The sequence below is a fragment of the Apus apus genome, chromosome 1 (genome assembly GCF_020740795.1).
Source record: "Apus apus isolate bApuApu2 chromosome 1, bApuApu2.pri.cur, whole genome shotgun sequence".
NCBI classification, from domain to species: domain Eukaryota; kingdom Metazoa; phylum Chordata; class Aves; order Apodiformes; family Apodidae; genus Apus; species Apus apus.
In genome coordinates, this window is record NC_067282.1 from 178,130,367 (window position 1) to 178,150,138 (window position 19,772).

Here is a 19,772-nt window from a genome sequence, read left to right on the forward strand (position 1 = left end):
TAGAAAAGCAGCCAAGATGTAAGTGTTCTCACTCATGAGTTAGTAGGTGGAAGCAACAGAGACAATAATGAGCAAGCAAGGAAAAGGGAAGAAGTTTTTCATGCCACTTGTATGGAAGCAAGAGGAACATTTTAAATCAGTAGAAAAGAACAATTAAAAAACGTGACTGACATGGTCCAGAGATCTACAAAAGAGCGTGTTCAGGAGAAGCTGAAAAACATTTTGGGAACTTGGTACCAAAATTCACATTCCAGAAAAGGTGATAAAGAAGATGTCTGATGAATAAGGTGTCTGATTCAGTCTTGTTGCCTGAGTACTTGGCCACTGAACTCCTTTTAACTCAGAAAAAAACAGCAGAGCAGTCTCCCAGCAAAGTGGGGACTCCCTTCCTGGAAGGGAGCCAAGTTGATGGATGCAAGTGTGGAGCAGTTGGCAGGCTGTAGAAGGTTTGTATACAGGATCAGAGTGTCATCATGAAGTGGACAGTGGGATGAGAGAGATCACACATCTTACAAAACAAACCAGGCAGCGAGGTTCAGAGGCATCTCCTCAGTTAGGACAGTTGTCTCCAGAGGAGCTTTGCCAGCACAAGCCACTGATCATTTGGTCATATGCTCCTATGCCATTAACTCTACTTTCTAGCAGGGGCAGGGAACAGAGCATACTCATTGCGTAGTCTTTGTCCAAGCAGTCTGTAAAAATAAACTCACCTGGGTGGAGCCATTGATTCAGTGATGGCACAGAATGTAACTTCATACACATGCTGGTCTTAACGGCTCTTTCCCAATCCACTTCTACTGGTTATCTGTGTTGTGCCACTGCCTGCTCAGTGGGGTCCTCACAGTCATTAGGAGATCAGCCAGTGGTTGTTATGTCCTTGCTTGCTCCCACCCTCCCCACCTACAGAGAACTATCTGAGCTCCTGGTCTTGCATGGCCTGTGCTTTTAATCAGTCTTGGCCTGAATGACTTAACCTAAGGCTAAATAGGATAAAAATAAATGCCAAAGACAAGCAGCTAACTCTGGCCACTTCTGGACTAGCACCTTAAGGCAATGGCTTTTAGGATGTTCGTTGGGTGAAACCTCAGTATTTTAGTAGTTGCTGACACTGGTAGTTTAAATCTGCTGCACCGTAGCAATATCAGAAAGGACTTGGAGAGGGGATTGTTGTTTTGTTCCTCTTAAGACACAAGTTTCAGTGACTCTTTGTCTCATAACTTACTTGGAATTTAAACTAGGACACCGTACTAGCTGTGCTTGCTTCTCACTTAAGTGCGTGATTTATGATGATCTGCTGTGACTTAGTTCATGCATGAGATTAAATCAAAGGTGAACTGCTGTGAAGAAAGGAGGAATGGGGTAAGATAGTGTGGGGTGGAACAGCATGAAGGAATAGCTGCCACTGAAATGGCATTGATATTGATGCTTAAGCAGGGTTTTCAGGTATAACATGGCAGCTTTTCCCACGGCTAACAATGTAAAACGTTTAGGTTACACGTTTGAGGGTCATGGGGGTTGTTAACTAATGGACTCAGGAGCACCTTTGAGTTTCTGCATTAACAACACAGTCTCTTTCCTGAGATTTGCTTTGTTTACAGCTTCAAATCCTTTTTTAATTTATATACACAACAACAGCTGCCATGGTTTTCTCTCACCATCACACTGCTCCTCTGGCTGAAGCCTTTTCCTCCTTCCTCCACCACTGCACACTTACCTGTGACTGGTGCCCAGCTACACCCTGCTGGGGCTCAGGTTTCCTTTTCTTCTCTCTGCACCTTGGAGAGGCAAAGCAGTCCCCAGACTAAGCAGCTTTACAGAGTTTAAACCAGCCTGGAAGAGTGTTTTGTGTTAGCAGCTGTGATCTGCCATCCTCTACAGGCTGACAGAGCTCAGCACCTGCATACAGGCAGAAGCCATGCCTCTGTCAGCCTCAAAGACTGTTTAATTACTAATGTCTGTGAGAAACATCAGCATTTTCTTGCTCTCATTTTCTCTGGCTCTTGTGCATAGCCACTGGCAGAGAAGATGGCTTTACCCCAGCAGCCATTTGTCACACAACAAAAGAGAGAACTGCCACTACCTCAGACAAGTGGTGAGGAGGTGAGAGCAAAACACCCACCCCAGCCCTGGCTCCACACACCTGGTGACAGCGACTCACTTGAGAACACTGCAAGCAATACACAAAGAAAGCCAGCACAGCAATAAGGCCACAGATGTTGGTACAGCCTTTGGTATCAACCCATTTATATCTGCAAAATCAGAGTGAGGTAGAGCAACCCATAGCAAGGTCAGCTCATGCTTCCAGGCCAGGAGGGCACCACAGCCACCCAAGGAAGCAGGATGCCACAGCTCAACCTGCAGCTCCAGAGATGAAGCACCCCAATGGCTCACCTGACAAAGCAGCACTGGCTGAAGGCTGCTGGATACCACTATGTGCTGCAAGTGGAGACTGTCAGGCAGACAGGAGTATGAGGAGAGCAGGTAGCTGGGTGGCCACACCACAGCAGTGCTTCTGGGCAGCCCCATGGGCTACTGAGCTCTCATATCAGCCTGATAAAACCCTATACCTCCTCCTCCCCACAAGGCCTGTTGAATTACCAGGGACAGAAACACAGAGCCTTCCTTCCACTCAATACCCCAGGGGCCACACGACGACCCTCCTCCTTCTGCCTGCACCCAGCAGGCTCCAGCTGGCCTCCCAGAAAGCAAAAGCAACCATGGCTGCCAGGCCCAACCCAGAGCAACCAGCACTGCTTTCGAGCGTGCTCCCCTTTGCCTTCGCAGCCCTCACCTTTGCGTCCCTCTGCTGCCTGCAGCTGTGCCTGCTGGGCAGGCAGTCTGCCCGTGTGCAGCCTGTGTGGTGGAAGTGAAGCACATCTGGAAAGTCTCTTGAGAAGTCCCTCTTGTCCACCAACAGCAAAGAGCAAGGCAGCTCTTCCCACCTTCTGTAATTAACATACTTCACGTCTTCCAGCACAAGAAGCCATCTCAAGGCAGAACTTCACCACCTTCCTGGGGTCATGTGTAGAAGTGACTTTCCTTATGGGGTTCCAGCTAACCCCAGGGCAGCGTCAGCATTCAAGGAATCTCTGTTTTGAGGGATATCTTTAACAGGGCCAGTGCTGCCTAATGTTGTGCAGTTAAATGGCTGAACCCTTGGCCCCTTTATCCTGTGTTATCTACTTATGTCCCCTTGCCAAACATTGCATTTATTAGGTTCAAACTAAGGGCAACAGCAGGTATCCAAAGTACATAAAAACAGAAACAGAACTTCGGGTAAACTCCTCACCTCCAGTTTGCTGCTGCTTTAAGCAGGTGCTAAAACTTGCCGGTATTCTTCATTGCCTGGGGGCTGGATTGCAAGCACAGCCAAACAACGGTTGGGTGGATTTGAAGAGTGCAGGGAGCAGGCAAGACATTCAAGACAGGAATACAAGAGTGGAAATGATGATCCAGCATCACTTAGCTCTTGCCCACTCCTTATGAAAAAGAAAATGTTTATTTTCATTTGACTAGCCACCTGAGACAGGAAAATTTGATGCATATCCTGCAGGACAGTGATCATAAATATTGCCATATTTCAAACCAGTGAGAGCAGGCTTACTCCTATCTGGTTTTGGTATTTTTCATGTATTCATCTTGGTTAGCTATTTAATAATGCCATTTCTTCCTGTGTGAGCTAACCTGCATCTTTCTGGTCCCCTCATAACATGCTTTGATCACTACACCTTGCTTCAGACCATCCCAGAGATGTTAATAGAGCACTATGAACACACCTTCTCTCACTTTATTACTTTATTATAACTCTTAACGTGGCCAGTGTAGCCAGCCAGCAGGTGACCTTGTGTGATTAGCTTGCAGATTTGCAGGGCAATCTGGACAAACCCTGATGTTTTTAAGAATCCAGAGTTGCTTCCCTGCCCCATGTGATGTCCCAGTGGTGCCAGCAAACTCTATGAGCTGTGTGGCAGGCAGACCTTGTTGGGGGCCATGCTCCTTGAGGTGCAATTTTGCTCAAGACTTGTCACTCAGATAGCTGAGAGAGGCACACTCCCCCAGGAGCGCTGGCCCAAGTCTCCATGACAACAGTTTTGGGATGGAGACCTGGCATACTGAAGTGCCAGAAGGTCACAGTGGCAATAAAAAAATAATGTATGGGGTGGGGGGAAGAAAGAGCAGCTGGGAAAGAGGTCAAGGGCCAGTTTACAGCACCTTCAATCATACTGAAGTTTGAGGTCACTGGCTCCATATGCTGGGGCTTTTAAAACAATTTTGTTTTAAAACAAATTGCCATAGAGAATGAATCTAGTCAAATCTTGTGCATAATCTATCTGTTACTAATTTTTATTACTCTAATGGAGAACACAGCAGAAATACACATCCTGTGATAAAGCATGCAATTTTTTGCCCCATGGACCTTAAGATCTAAATTCAGGATGAGACATGAGAAGAAATCTGGTAGACAGACAAAAGGTGAAGGTAATGAGCCCAGCTCCTTAGGATCCCTTTTCCAATGTAATTCATTTTTAGCTCAGTTTTCTAAGGAATTGGAGCTGTGCAATTGCAGCAGCTGCCTGTCCTCCTGTCTGCCTCCCTGTCCCACAAAGACTCCTGAAGCTGTCAGGCTATTTTTATCAAATCTGCTAAAGAAGTAGCAGTCTCAAAGATATTTAACTCCTACAAGGATCACAAAATGCCAGTGACTGGGTAGAGTAGAGCATACAGAGGGAGTGCCCTGAAGGAGGAGAGGAAAGGGTAGCTCAGCCCTCCCTCCGCTGTGAGAACAGCACGTGCACCCTGGCAACTGGGCAACCCGCACGTAGCTCTGAACCCGCTGGAGCATATGTTGCTGCTGGAGCTGCCAAAAATATAGAGGCATAAAAGGAAGATGAAGCACCGCAGTGAGGAATTAGTGAGAACATGATGTACAGCTGAAGGAAATGGGGGAAAAAGTAAGGGAGACAGGAGATCTGGCCAGTGTTACGTGAGAGTGGGTGCAGAGATTGTGAGGAGGCAACCAGGATGATCATGTGTGGAAGGATGTGGGGGGAACATGTGAAATTATCTGTGAGGAACCAGGCTTTGTCCACAGAAATGTACTTGGACTTAACTCCTGTGTGTGCAACATAAGCGTGCCTGGGAAAGCTGCTGGACTTGAAAACACAGCCCCCCCTGGTCCTTGATTTAGGCAGAGAAGAGGCACAACAGAGCCAACAGCAATTCAACATCTGCCCCATTAGAAATACCTTCAAGGAGAGGCAAGTTCACTGCGACTCTCAGCCTCCTGTTTCCCTCCTGGGGTCAATGATAAAACTGCTGAGCACTGTAAGTGCAGAGGAAGCACTTGGAAAGGGCTCTTTGCTCCACCTGCTACACCTGAATATGTGAGCTTCCAGCTTTCCTCCTGCCCCCCGTGCCCACACACAGCTCACTGAAATGCTTCATTCAGGCTGTTACCTGCCTGCAAATGCTCCCAGGCATCTGCTGCTGCCAAAGATAAGGGGAATTTTCCCACAGGTATGCCTGCCTCATATACTCGTTATGAAAAGACAAATACACCATAAATATTTTATATTGTCTTCTATGCACTTTCATTCCTCACCCATTCTGTGGGAAAGCAATAAGTCTGATGTTCTTTGCTGTAAGCAGCCTTGAATCATACCAGACACCTGCCCCCACCACCGGGTATGGGGAATTCCTCATTTGGTGGCACTTGTCTCTCATTAGTGCTGGTTCGTTTTCTTTAACACACGTTCTTAATGTGACACATGAACTAGGAAAGCCATAAGAACAGCAAAGAGAACTGCATCTTTGGTTAGTTTATTCTGAACAGCAGTGATACATACAAAGTCAGTCCAAACTCTGATCATGATTATTTTTGAGCAATTTCATAAGAGCCAGTTGTATTTCACACCAGTAATTGATAGTGGGATTAAAAAATAGAGAATAAGAGGTAAAAATTACTTAGTGGATTGCATGGGATGGGTGTTCATATAGAACATTTTATTTAAGACTATTACTTTACTCAACCATGCAAGAAAAATAGCTCTGCCTAACATTAGGTTTTACATTTTTGGGGTTTATATATTTTATATGTAAAATGTTTGTCAAGCGCAAATGACTATGCTCCAGAGGCTTCTGTGCCCTGCCAAATCATTTATTACCCCAAAATAATTTCATCTGATCATATGGAAACCATGCTGAGCTCCAGAAACCTGGATTCCATGTGGGCAGGCTGCCAGCCAGGGCAAACCAAAGGCATTCTGTCTTTGGGGTGGGAAAGGTACACGGTTGGCAACAGCTCTTAAAAAAACCCAACCCAACAACAACAACAACAAAAACAACAACCAGCATCAGGAAGTATCTTGGCCAAGAGGAACTTGGCAGAGCAGTATTTTAGCTTTGCTGAGGGACTGTGTGTGCCCATTGACAGGGTAACATCTGTGGAGGAAGGGCAGAGCCGGGTACAATGCAGTTCTATGGCAGCACTGCTTAGTCAGGGAAAGGGGCTCCCTGGGGAGCCGGTGCAGCCAGCTGGCTGCTGAACGGAGGCACCACTGTGGAAGAGATCAAAAAGCTAACGAGTGCTCTACCAACCCCCATAACGGCAGCAGGACGAACTGCTGAGGATTGGTGAGGCTTGCAGTTGAACCCACCTATATAGGTGGGATTTCAGGAAATAGTGAGCACTCTTTGTATTCTTAAATCACCAAAAATTAATTTGAGCTCATGAGCAAGCCAATGCAATCACAAAACTCAAAAAAATCCGAAATTCAACAAACGGGAACGGAATACAGGGAGAATAGTGTGCTTTTTGTTACAAAAGGAGGGCAGAAATTAAATGTATTTTGTATTGGTATGGTGAGCTCCCCCTGGATTCAGCAGTGCACCTCATGGAGCTGGTTTTTGCTCTGAAATGTGATGTGCAGCAAAAATAGTTCTTAATGATACTTATTTATTTTTGCTCAGGTTACTGTACTGATTTTTTATTTTGCTTTTACTGAACTCTAGGAAATTTTTTTTTGTTGTTGTTGTTCATTTGCCACAGTTACCAAACCACAGTAACTATAGAGACGTTGCCAGCTGATCAGGAAATTAAAGTAATTTCTAACCCTGCACCTCTGTTTGAACTTTCCTGGGTAATTTCCATTGTTTCACATTTACCTGCTTCAAAACCAAAATGATGTTCTTCTTCTTTTTCCCCACTCTGAAAGAGCCATAGAAACAGCAGGGAAATGGCTTCAGTAAAGCCATAAAATTGACTGCAGAGCCGCTAGATCAAATGCCTTCCAAGACACACAGAAATACTTTTTTTTCCCTCCCCCCTCAGGGGCGTTATATCAGCACCACAACAACGGGCAAGGCAGTTCCAGGGAGCATTGCAATTTTCAGCTGGCAATCATCCTTCTGGTGTGTATTACCATTTAAGATGCTTTCCTGACAGCTAACAGCTGCCTTCAGGAAGATTTACTGCTATTTTAGTTTAATTTCTCTTCACTGTTCATGTGCCTTTGTTACTGCCATGCGGAGTTCATTAACCGCACCAGAAGATGGCAGCAATGGAAACCACTTTCGTGCCCTCCATTCATAAATTACGTTTCGTGCTGAGCGGCAATCAGTGATACGAGAAGAGCAATCAGCGTTTAAAAATTGATCTTAAACACCAAGAAAAGCATTCTTCACAGTTGTAGACACTGAAAGATATTAACAAAGTTGTGAAATGTAGAACTACAGGCTCCCTTTCCAGGATCTGAAGGCCAGTTTTTCAAAGCCTAAGTTGCAAAGACCAGCAATAGGGATGTCAGCAAATAAAACTGCCAGAAGGAATGACTTTCCCAGGCTACCATGACCAAAAAAGACAAAAGTAGCCTTAATTCATTTGATCTTCATGGCATGCAACAAAAAGCATTTCACTCTGGAGTGGAGTAGGATACAGGAGATTTGGCAGAGAAATCACAAAGATCAGAGATATGTTTTGGGGCTGCTGGACATTGAGTCCTGTCACTGATTCAGTGAGAAGAGGCACTGGGAGTTAGCTGTTTATTTAGCTGTTTTATAAAAAACATGTGAAGGAACACACAGAGCCAGGAAGAGCATTTCCTTAGGAGGAAGGAGTGTTTACACAGGCAAATTAACATACATATTTCCCACAGGAGGCAAGCGTTATTAGACCTATTATGAGCTTTGTCAGCAACCACTGAGGAAAAAAAGAATCTTATTTACCCTTCTAAATACGGACCAGTCTTCAGGGCAATACACCAGCTAAACTTACAGACACGGGTGCTTGTGTTACAGCCAGGATTTGTCATGCATGACAAATGCGTAATTGCCTCAGCTTCAGTTACAAGCTTTTGCACCCAGAATCATCTTTATTTTGTTTATTTATTGTCAAGAATAAAGAGCACATGGGGAAAATGAGCTTTGCCACTAAGGGCAGGGTTTGAGCAGAAGGAGCAGTGAAGCTGAGAGCCCTAGTGAAGCCCCGGTGTTGCCCTGGGCTCTGCAGGGCAGCGATGGCAGCGGCCGCAGTGGGGCACTCTGGCTGGCACAGATGCTCTAATACATCCATGGCTTTCAGGACAGCTGGGGTAACTCCAGGCACACGTCCCCATGAAAGGTTAGGAAGCAAGGTTGCTGGTTATGTGCTCTCTTGAAAGGGTATTTGAGTGGGAATAAAAGGCACAGACAGTCCCTCATTATGTGTCTTGTTGAATTTGGGGATGTAAGTTGTCTTGCTGCCTTTATGGCTGAACAGGAACTCCTGTCCTGGAGAAACATCTGCTTTTATCATCAATGTATCCTGACAGAAAAGTACAGAACACCGAAAGCTTTGGTAATTTCTTGGTTTAATGAGACAGATAAAGTGAATAATGTTTATGGAAATAAATCTGTCCTGCATCCACTTTTTTCATTAGTGAGAAATTAGTTGTTACTGCTGGAAACAGATGATGTTACGAGGTTTTATGGGGCTTGCTTGAGTCACAAAGGCTAACACTGCCAGAAGGAATACATGAGTTTTGTAGCTACAAGCCACTTCAATCATGGCAGAGACTTCCGAGCAGTTTTGCCTTCTGAAAATTAAATATCCACAAACCTCAAGGTGTAAAGAGCTCTACTGCAAGAAAATCTCACTACTACTGCTTGGAGATGTCCTGTGTGCAAACCAGATCAGTGACTATTTTGATGGAAAGCAACCTGATCTAAAAGAAGTACAGATCAAAAGAAGCTTCTTTTACTTATACCAGAAACCTGTAATTATGAGGTTAGTTAATTTGCAGAACAAAAGATCACAACCTCTGGGTTTGTTCAAAGTTTAATATATTCTGAGAGTGCATGAGGAAAATGGACTTTGCACTTCTAATTGTTCCAGTGGTTAGTCTGTATGAGAAGTGCCTTCTCTCAAACACCTCAAATGTAATTATGTCCTATTACTATCCATGTCAAAAATGTTATTACAAGCTACAGTGAGTATTCATCCTACCTGGGTCAATAACAGTCTATTATGTAAATCTGTCTTTTCCTTATTTCTAGCTACTCAACTGCATCAAAATGAGCCACGTTTACATTTTCAGCATATTATTCTACTGCTCCTGGGATGTTTTCAAATAAAAAATGGAAGAGATGGTACATGCAGCACTACTGGTATGTTGTTAATACCCCATTTGTATTAACAAATTATTAAGGTATTAACAACCCCTGTTGTTTTCATACCCTGTAAGGTATGCCTCATTCCTCCAGCCCTTATTTACATAACATATAAATAGACTGGAGAGATTTAAAGATATTTTAATAATCTTAGGTACAATCTCGAATAGACAAATTCTGTGATGCAGGAAGAGGGAAGCAGTGTCTTACTGTCCTCTGAGCAGATTTTCAGAATACTGTCAAAAAGGGCAGGCAGTGGTGTGGTATCACACAGAAGTGTGGAGGACCTGGGCAGCAGCAGCCAGCAGGGGCCTGCTCTGGTTTTTTTGCCCTGTAGGTTTTGCCCTGCAGTAGGAGGAAAGGGCACACGAAGAGTGAGGTCCGTCTCTCTCCCTGCTGCAGACTGGGAGCTGACTGCCCTTTCAAGCTGCAGCACAGAGCTTCACTGTGAGCCTCCTCTAAAAATGAGATGCCCTCTGAAAATACCTGAGTTTATAGATGCCCTATACAGGCTGGGACAATGATTAGGTCTTGCCAATACCACCAGACAAAAGGGAGCTTTCTCTAGGTCTCGTGGAATCTCAAAAACAAACCCCAACAACCAACACCAAAAACCACACAAATTGAAAACAACCCAATAGAATTACCTTGCCCTTTCTTGTCACTTGATCAACATAGAGCTCTCATACCACAGCAGCAATACCACATGCAACACTACACTGCATTGCCTTGTATTGTATCTTGTGGTATCTCTTCCATTGCAGCCTTGCTCATACTGTTTTTCATCCTGAGCCCCCTGACTCTGTCCTAGAAATTTCAGAGAGACTAGTGGAGTGAAGCTGCCAGATGTCAGGAGACCCCTCATCGTGCCTGATCCTGACCTCTGCCCACATGTGGGTGGATGTCCCAACCTGATCTTGGCCTGTCTCCATCCCCGTGGAGATGGGGCTGCCAAAATAGGCAGTAAAGGACTAAACAGGGCTTTGGTGCCAACTGCTTGGAGGTGAGGATTTGGCTTTTAATGACTTTACTGGCAGGTGTGGCGAGGTGCTGGCATCAGTCTAACTGGTTTGGGATGCTGACCTCAAGGCAGAGGAATGCTGCCTGCACTACACGTTGTGATTATCACCTCCAACAAGCCAGCTCACGAGGCATTGCCTCTGTGGGTGTTTCCACTGCGTCTCTGCTACAATAGTCACAAAGGTCCCATTACAGGGCATTTCCAACCCCCTCAGGGCTGGGGGGCAATCTCTCTGAGCTGCTGCCTGCAGGGACAGCCATCAGAGCGGGTGGCTGCAGGGGAATCTGTGGGTCTGCAGACACATCGTCTGTTTGAGAGATGCTGTGACCATGTTCCTCAGTGCACGATGTGGGTCCAGCAGGTAGTATTTTCCATATTTTTCTCTCTTATGTGAAAAAGCAAGATGCAGGGGGAAATGTCCTGTGTGGAGTCTTCTATATCCAACCACTCAATATGAAACTGATGCGGGGTCACATATTTTCTTAACTATTTTTTTTTGTTTTAAGCATAGTTTATTCCTCCCCTTTCTGAAGGTCCTTTTGCTGGGAATACTCAAATATCAGGAAGACAGCATGTTTTAACTCACAGACCTCACGTAAAATGGGACTATGTCTTTCCAACAGGACACATCTGTCTCTTTTCCAACTGTTTCTCTTGGGGATGGGAATTTACACAACACTTCTCATGACCAAATTCCACTTTTGTTAAACAGTCTGCAAAAATTGCTTGCATGCCATAGGAAAACCTTGAAAGGATGGGAGGAGCAGATGCCCAGTGAGACTAAGAGCTTCTAGTGCTGCATCCTCAGGGCGAGCTGAGTGGCAGCTGGGCAGGTCCGTGTGACAGGGCTGCTGAGCACAGACCCACACAAAGGTGACAGAGTTGGGACAGGCAGCATAGGTTACTGACGTGGCTGAAGTATTGTGGCTTGTCACGTGTCACTGAGTAGCTGGTTGTGAAAGACACTGTTTAAATAAATGTTGTGTACATTTCCATGCCAGTACCTGTCAGCCCAGATTTTTATTTTCAAAGTGCAGCTCTTGAGTGTATTTGAATGAGTCATTATTTTTGGCCACCATTGACAGCAACTGGAAAATATAAACAATATTTCCCTGTACATCCTCTGCACTCCAGAGATTACACAGGACTTTTCTATACGGGGTTGCATCCTATTTTTGCTCTGTTCACACCCTCTTTTCTCTATTTTCATCTGAGAACATTATTGTTCTGCCAGGAAGGGCTCTCCAATTCCTGCTGGACACATATGCTTCTCCCCTTGGTGCAAGAGCACCTCTGTATAGTTGCTTTATTGAGCAAATGTTGAATACTCAGCACTAGCAATTTCATTTTGTTAATTTTATACAGCAGTGCTTAAAACAGTAATGGCGCTTTTGCATCCAGGAGTGAGTCCTCACTTTTGAGAGTTGAAGCCAGGACACACAAAAACCTTCCTACCCATAACTGCTTATTTGTGTTTGTCTGTAATAGGGTAACTGCACAACATTTCATTCACCCATTTCCAGAACACTGGAGGAATGTTACGGATATTCTTGGGCAGAAACTGCCTGATTATTGCACCAGTCAACCAGACAGTAGGGGTTGGAGCCTCTAGTTAGCATGTCCAGCACTTCCAACAACAGTTGGAACTGCCTACCTGTCTGAACATAAGTTGATAAAATCTTCCAGCATTGCAAAGATCTCAGCTCTTCTTAAGTCCAAAGTGTTTAAGTCTGTGAGAGGGAAGGGGAGAAGGACAAGAGAGAGCGGGGGATCATGGTGACCATGGTGAAGGAAAAGGAAACAAGGGACTCTGAACCCCTTGATGGATGAAAAGTGTACCCAGACAGAGGTGATGCAGAAGCCCTGGAGTGAGGCAGGACTTGGAGATGGTGAATAGAGAGAGATGGGAAGGGAGAGCAGAGTCATTCTATGGGGAAGAGAAAGGCAGGAATGCAGAAGTATCTGGGACTTTGACCTTGAAGTACTACACTGCGTACTGCCTGCTATTTCTTTGCTTTAACTTCAGCAGAATAAAAGCCACATAGCTATTGGCTTTCTTGATACCAAACAGAAAGACCAACTGTCCCTTCTTTGGAAATTACCTTTTCCACTCCTCTCCCTATCCCGCTGAAATCCAGCAGCTGAAACAACCTTTCCCCTCCAACAGTGAACCACTCTTCATATTGCCAGTTTTCTGTGTAAAGAGAAGTATGAAGTCTGCATATCATTCAGGCTGTGGACCACAGGCCTCAGCTGCTCCCAGCAGCTCCAGTGTGACTTGCAGTGAGAAATCACCTTTCAAGTAAGCACCAATCAAGCAGCAATCAAATAATCATCTTTCAACTAAGAAGCAGTTTCCACTGACGGAATGGAAATAGGGCTGCAATTACATGATAGCTGATAACAGCTTTCTTGTTACACTTCCTTCCATTTCAAGAACAAATTTATTATTGAGAAATGACACCTTTCAACATTCACTATTTGAGTAGCTGGGCAAATGTATAAGCAACAAGCGGGTGAGTATTCAACACAAAATGCAGACTCCCAACAGGAATTTCTTGTTCTTGGGAGCAAGCCACCTAATGCTGCCACTAATGACCAGGACACCAGAAATGAGGGGATGTTAATGGAATTTAAAATTGCCATGTAAAGTGGGAAGTAATGCCTTTATAAAGGAGGCTTTAAATATTGCCTGGGAAGAACTGATGAGGTCTGGGCTAACAGAAATAAAATAAAATAATCCATGGTGAAAGATTATGGACTTCAGGACTGACACAAATTTTAGGTCCAAACTACGGAATTAATGAACTGTAAATCACAGGGAGGAAGGAAATACAGTACAGAATTCAGGCCTGTTTAAAGTAAGCATCATGGCAAACTATTTCAGACAAGGTAATTCCAGTTGACAGGGAAGCAGGAAAGCTGTCAATTACAGTGATGAGACTTCATCTGGAATACTGGTTGGTCATCTATGTTTGAGAAAGATAAATTCCCAAGGACATAAGTGCAGAGAAGGACTTCAAGACTGATCAGGAGATAAAAAACAATAGCATTAAAACCTGGATTCATGCTGCCCAACTTCAGGCACTTGACAAAGATGTGTAAATTAGGAGCATAGTCACCAAGGACTCCTGTAGTCAATGGAAAAAGATGGGCATATCCAGTCATTCAGCCTACCTAAGTTCTGACTTGGCTCCTAAATTAGATGTTTTATTTAAATAGTTTAAGCTACATAGGAAGAATATTGCCCTAGGGAATTTGCATGGCATCCTCAAAAACAAAAGCCGAGAAAGGAACCAGCTGCTCCCAGAAACATAAACACCAGAGAAGAGGTGAAGGTCAGGTTTATCGGCAGGACAAACTGATAAATGCTGGTCACAAATAAATTGTTCTGATAAACAGAAGGCCAGTCTTTGAAACCAGCCTTCCACGTATAGATGAAAGAATTGGAAACTTGACTAGAATTAAATTGCAGCTGAATGAGTTCATTTAAGAGGTTACGTGATGAACATACCTGGAAGAGCAAATATTTGGACTGGCAGATACAAAAAGATCCCTTCTGCTCTTTTGTGCTGTTTTATTTGGATTTTTGTTACTGAATACAAAGAGGACAAATCCTTTACATCTGCATCAAAATGGACGTCTTGCAAAATTATTTGTGTTTTGGCAAAGAATTATTGGAAGGTGCTGCTGCCATCTGCATCAAGGGGAGGGACGATAAAATCTGTTCCCTGGGACCAGAACTGCTCAAGAGGAAAACAACTAAGGACAAGGACATCTACAGCCCTGAGCACCTGTGCTATTCCTGAGTTGTATATCCCAGCAAACTGAGGGAAATGCTTGTGCTGCCCAACGTGAGGGAGGCCACGCTCCTAAGTGATGGGCAAATGCACCTCAAGGTGCTATTCAGAAGGAAGAGAAGCACTATGAACATCCTTCCAGTTGTCACTGGCATACATGGCACATGCAGTAGGGTACACAACGGATGGCAAGTTAGGCCAATTTAGTGTCCTTCCATTACATGGCTGTTGCAGTAATGGAAAATCACTGCCCATGGGCCAGCTCCACATGCAAGGGGCTGGGAGTGAAAAGTGACCCAGCAAACGCAAACATGAACTATCAATTGCCAAATGAGGCAGCAGTGCACAGCCAAGTGCCTGACAAATGGCTAGAACAGGGGACGGCAATGTGAGCAGGAAGCCCTTTTGGCTAAAGCATTGACAGAAATTAGATTTGGAGTATTGTCTCCTGCTCTTTAACCCTTCCTATTTTTCAGTGGAGTAAGCCTCTATACACACTGCCTGAAAATAGTGGGGCAGAAACAAGAGTACTATCTGATTTCTCTACAAATGACACTGAATATTGGCTAACCAGTTGGGTTAACAGAGTTATAATGCAATAGAAACATGTTTGTTAAGGGGAACAAGATGTGTACTCCTGACTATTGTTATCACATACTAGGGGAAGGGCTGTGCCACAGTCCTCTAATTCTATCGAGCCCTGATACCTTGAAACTAATTTGAGGAGATGGAAGTCATTAAGGTTTAAACTTGAACCTGGATTGAAAAAATCCACAACAAAACAAAAAACCTCAAGCAACAAAAAATCCCCTTCATTTCAGAATGGCAGAAAATTGCTGGTTTTCCTCAGTAATACTTATTATCAGCTTAGTGGTTGATATTAGGAAACCCAAAATTTGCAAAACAGGCAGAGACCCAAGTGAAGCAAGGCACTAACAACATAAAAGGCCTTAAGAGGCATGAAATACTTGCTTTTACAACACAGTTTCACAACAGCACTGACATTCGTTACTCAGAATTGTTTGTTCACTAAAGCTCCACAAGAAACAATAAACTAGAGATAAATCCAGGGTCCTGTAGATTTTTTGTTAATTCTTTTTGCTTATCCTAGCAGAACCCTATCAGCTATTACAAAATGCTTGCAAGGATTTTACGTTTGAGAGTCTTAGATTTCTTTTTCCATGGGGCACAGTTGCTCTGTAATGCTGTTATTGTTACGGATAATGTTTGTGGTCAGTTGCTATTGACAGTGACAGTTGAAGTTCAGGAGGCCAAATTTAGACATGAAATTAATAATGACATATGTACCAGAGAGCTTAAGTATGCATTGCTTCTTCATGACTTTCCAGGAAAAATTCTTTCTGAGGTCCAAGAAAGTTAAGCATGAACAAGTTATAAATATGGAGCGAAGGATCTGCCTCAAGAAAAGGAGGTATTAGTATAATATAGATTAAACCTGCCAAAATATCTGGAGTATGAATGCAGCAGAACACCCATGCCTTGGAAAGGCAGGGTAGTGTGTGACTGAGGATGTGCTCAACTACGTAAACTGTAGTGTTTGATAAACACCACACATATTGTACTGCAGAAACTGCTAATGTAGAGAGAATTGTAAATTTGAAAGAGCATGAGCCATCTTTTTATGTGCAAAGTGCAATATATGCCTCAAGCACTGTATATATAATATAAACACCATGAGGGCTGTGAAAAGATGGTATCTGTGACCGTTAACCACTTAGTTGATTTGCATGGTCATGCCTCTGTTTCAGCAGGCTTGCTAAATCCATCTGCTCACCATAAATAATTTAACTTCTTCTCCAATTGCTTGCTTTTCCCTTAAAAACATCCTGTATGTGTCCATATACACAGGACTGCCAAAATACGGGAAGAGTATGGGCTGCTTTTGCATCACCTTCAGTCAGCTGTAGTCATCAGGAGCTTCCTACAGTGTCTGCAGTTACTTCTTCAGCTAAGGACAAAACTCCCTCAGGCTCTAGTAACAGTGATTCCAATAGTTAGCCTACTCTCACATTTAATTTTATTCTGAAGTTGGGGTTCTTCATTGTACTTGGACCACAACTGGTCAGGCTTCCAAAACATAAGTAATAAGACAGGAGGTAGACGATGTAAGGACTCTCAACCTGAATGCTGTACAGCTTTTACTGTAAAGTAATACCCCTGAAATACTGCCGCAGGAACTGTTCATGCCTCCTATGTGTGTTCCAGCACTCGAAGGGGAAAAACAGCAGCTCTTGGCTTTCCCCATCTGTACTTTTATTTGAAGTTTGTATCTTACCATTGGCCACTAAAAATTCATTGGAGCATTAAGTGTTCTAGAGCGAGAACCATGGAACTCCTAACAGGTTCCCACTGAAGGCCTGACAGTCCTGGTATGTCACTAGAAACACAGGCATTTTGGAGTCTTGTCTGCCTTAGCACAGCCTATCTCCAGCTCTGAAATGTTTTATTTGCTCTGAGATTTGTTACAATTGTTAGAAGGTTCACTGTGCAATACAAGACACCCAGCATGAGCCTGGAATTTCTCTCTTATGTCTGAAGGGAGTCATAACCTAAGTAACAGCAGAAAGAAAAAGGAAAATTTAAAGGATTTTGTCTGCAAAGACAGCAGAAGTATCAGGTCAAAAGAGGAGGAAACCAGATACATCTGAAAAAAGGATCCATATGATCCCTCATTTCTGACTTCTTTACTGCATTTAATGGTGTAAAGAAAGTATGTCAGGCCACGCCTCCAACTCTTCATAAATGATGCTGGTTTATATGTCTCTAGAGTGAACTCTGGCATTCAAATACTTACTAAGCCACGTAATACTGAGTCACCTACCTACATCCCTCAGCTGGGCCGAAGTTCTTCATTAGACCTTTTCTTGGGGCCTTTGTCAGCGTTAAGCTGCCTGTGCTTGAAGGCAGCTCTGTGTGTGGCCTTGGATCAGACTGCAGCATGAGGAGCAGCTGTAAGCAGCGAGGGCTGCTCACCTTTTGTTCAGGAGCTCCACTTACACTGAAGCACTCTCCCTCAGTCCTCAAATGAGCTATGTCACAGATAGGTGGTTTCCTGGCCACAGAGGCACTGGCTGATGCTGAACCATCTAGACTGATCTCAGATCCTTCCCGTCACTGCTGGTCACCACTGCACTGGTGGCTAGCTGGCCCTGGTTATTGTCACTGAAGACAATTCTGACCCTGACATGCTGATTTAGCTTTCTGGCTTGACCTCAGACCTCCTTGTCACTATGGTCACTTGGATCGTCACTGGCAATCTGTATCTTAGCTGAGACTTGTAACCACCACCAGACCTGCTTTGCTCTTCTCGTTTGGGTGCTGTGGGGCTGCTCCTGTTTGATAGTGAAGCCATTGCCATGCCTGCCTTGCTGTCACCCTCTGCTCCCAGCTTGCCTTGCCACTTCATAAAACACGTTTCTCCAACGGGTGCCACCTCTCACCTATTGTTTTGTGTCATTGGTGCCAGTGGGACTGTGACACCCCGACACCAGCAGCTCCAGCACAAACCAGACAACGGGAATACAGAGCACCAACACCACATGACTCTGCGTTGGCAAAGATTTTTGTTAGAAAGTTGTCTTGAGCCAGCCTACTGGTGCCACGTGTTGCTGCCAACAGGATAAATCAAGATAGTGGGCAAGAAGTCAGCAATGGAGACAAAGAGTCTGTTCTGTCACACACAGACAGCAAAGCTAAGCAGCAATATGCAACTCCTCCTGTGCGACCTCACCCAACTGCTGGTCAGACAACCAGGAAACTCAGTAACCTGAGTACTCTGTATTTCAGAAGCCCAAGTAAAATTCAAAGTGGTCACATACCGAAGTAGTAAAAATTCGTTTTTGTCACCTTCTGTAACTTATTTTGGTCGTCAGAGTCTAGCACCCTTTTGTAGCTTAGCAGTTGCTTTTCCCACCTCAGATGCAACACTTTCTCCTCTCCCTCTCCAGGGCTTTACCTCCACTGGCCCTGGTGAGACCATCTTCAAATGTCCAAGGGCTATGACACTTCTTTCTTCCAATTCTACCATGAAGTACTACAGAACACCTGGACTACCATGTGTACAAACACAGTTCTGCTGTGTTCAGATTCCCTCTGTCACACCTGCAAGATCACATGTAGTTCTCACCAGCAGCCTCAGACAACACTGCTGTGAGACGGGGCTGTGGACAGTAAGGTAAGATCTCACTCTAGGCCAGCCAGCCAGCGCCTCCGAGGTCAATCTATATATATTAAGGCCAGCACGCAGGAGATGGTTAGGACATGGCTGACCTCACTCACATGGCATTGGCATCTTGCATCTCTAACACTCCCACTGCCCATGTTTGCCTGGCTGCTATTCAGTGCTGCAGGTTATCCAGCACTGCTTGTTCTACTGTTGGGCTCTGTGTACCCAAGGGCACAGTTATGCCTCCTGCAGTTAATTGCAGCTCCTCTGCCTGCTTACCTGGAAGGCTGTCCTCTGCTCTAACACTTCATCCGGAAAACTGGTACCTCTGAGACTCTTGTGCTGTCCTGTAGACATGCAGAATGTCCTGACTTGTCTCTTTTCTGCTCTTCCTAAATAGGATGCTAAAGGAACTGGCTGTAACTTTTCAGCAACTTGACTTTCCTGTGCCCGAGGAACTGTTCACCAGGAGGCAAACACTGCACAGCAGTGCAAAACACTGAGCTCTGCCAGCACCCACAGGTACCACAACTGACAGCTACAATTTTCTAGGAGCAGGCACTACCAGCATTTCCCTATTCAACGTGCACAACCACGTCACTAAACCATGCTTCCTTTATTTTTCATGGAGCATTTACACAGAACTGTTGTGAAAGCTTACCCTTCTGGAAGTCAGTGTAAACTCTGTATGCAAAGGAAGACAAATAGTGTAATCATTGCTGTGTCTTACATAACCTCCCAGCGTGTTCTGCAAAACTGCCTTCCCTCCCTCAAACACTGCAGTGCTGCCACTGCCCCTCACTAAGATTTCATGCACATTTGCATCTCAGAAACAGAGCAGCCCAGTCTCTTTCTGGTGGATAGGAATGCCATCCTATTTTTCTGTATTCTACGTTCAGCAGAAAGCAAACAAATACATCTGACTTAACACCAGAACCATTCAGTGTGTCTCTGCGCTGGAAGATATGATTGGCAAGAAACGGGACAGCAAAAAAACATGGAGGGAAAAAAAAAAAAAGAAAAAAAGTTTTGAAAAAGCTGCCTATCCTGTATATGCCCGTTTCTACAGCAGCAGCACAGACTCGAACCCTTCTGGCATTTCCCTCGATGCGGACACGGA

At 44.5% G+C, this 19,772-nt stretch overlaps 1 long non-coding RNA gene across 1 annotated transcript in view; it reads right to left on the reverse strand.

The window, feature by feature from the left end:
- The window catches only part of LOC127390694 (uncharacterized), a 39,264-nt gene extending 20,098 nt beyond the window's left edge, over positions 1-19,166 (reverse strand). Inside the window, exon 1 of the long non-coding RNA XR_007890913.1 lies at positions 18,932-19,166. This is a non-coding gene — a long non-coding RNA (uncharacterized LOC127390694). The remainder of the gene's footprint in view (positions 1-18,931) is intronic.
- Positions 19,167-19,772: the final 606 nt, after the last annotated feature.